Raw genomic sequence first — 1,147 nt, 5'->3', positions numbered from 1 at the left:
GATAACAAAAATCTACTTCCATGTCAGCATATTTTAAACATTTTAAGATTATAGTTATACATAACATAAATTTGCCATTTTAATTACATTTATATCTATAATGCAGTCCACATTAGCTTTTCAATTGGATTTAGGGTTTTACAAATTTCTACACGCTTCTTACTTTGATGCCTGCTCCCCCAAGGGGACCCTAGATAGTGTTAATAGTTAACATGATCACCCACCAACCCACAGGTTGTAGGTGTGAATCCACCCAGAGTTGACTTGGAAGAAAGGTCTGGCAGTCTACTTCCATGAAGTCAGCCCGGGAAAACCCTGTGGAGCACAATTCTACTCTGACGCACAGAGGGTAGCCATGAGCTGGAACAGACTCCACAACTAGTGGATAGGAAGACAGAGCCTCCCAGGAAACATTTTTGCAATTGCGTTGGTGAAATGTACAAATCAAGGTTCTTAAGTTACAAACAAACAAGCCAAGAAGTACTACTTTGGCGATTCTGTTGTTTGTGTATAATGTTAGTGTTATCGTTGTTTTCCTTTGAGGGCCCAGAAGGCAGCCGGCAAGTGTTCTAGGCTTGGAGCAGATGCGCCCTACTTCATCCTTAGCCACTCCAGAATGCTTTCACAGCTAAGCAGATGGCTAAGGGGAATGTTTACCATATACTACCACTGCAAAATTTTATCTCTGGAAAATAACATGATTTTTCTCCACTTTCCTATTTTCCCTGTTGTGCTTTTTTCTTTTTCGTGTTAGTTGCCAGCACGGCTGGGTCAGTTAAAACTGCCAACCTTGAGGTTAGCAGTGGGGCCAGAGACAATTTCGCACGGTGGATATGAACAATCAACTCTGGAGTCAGGCTGCCTTCGTGGAATCGTTTATTCATTGTCAGAGTCAACTCAGGCACATCGCGGTCCTATAGGACAGGACAGGACTGTCCATGCAGGTCTCTGAGACTGTGATACGGGGGAGTCAAGGCTCTTACCTTCTTCAGGCTGAGTGAGGGGTGGTTTTGATTTGCTGACTTTGTGATTAGCAGCCCAACACATAACTGCCCCCTGCCCCACAAAAAAAACCAAAAACAAAATTCACTGCCATCAAATCTATGCTGAAAATTACTCCATGAATTTCTGAGACTCTTTACAGGCC

Source organism: Echinops telfairi, unplaced genomic scaffold (assembly GCF_000313985.2).
Source record: "Echinops telfairi isolate 266 unplaced genomic scaffold, ASM31398v2 ScPeMD7_18;HRSCAF=68, whole genome shotgun sequence".
Lineage (NCBI taxonomy): Eukaryota > Metazoa > Chordata > Mammalia > Afrosoricida > Tenrecidae > Echinops > Echinops telfairi.
The sequence above is the reverse complement of the archived record's forward strand: the minus strand, read 5'-3'. Positions refer to the sequence as shown.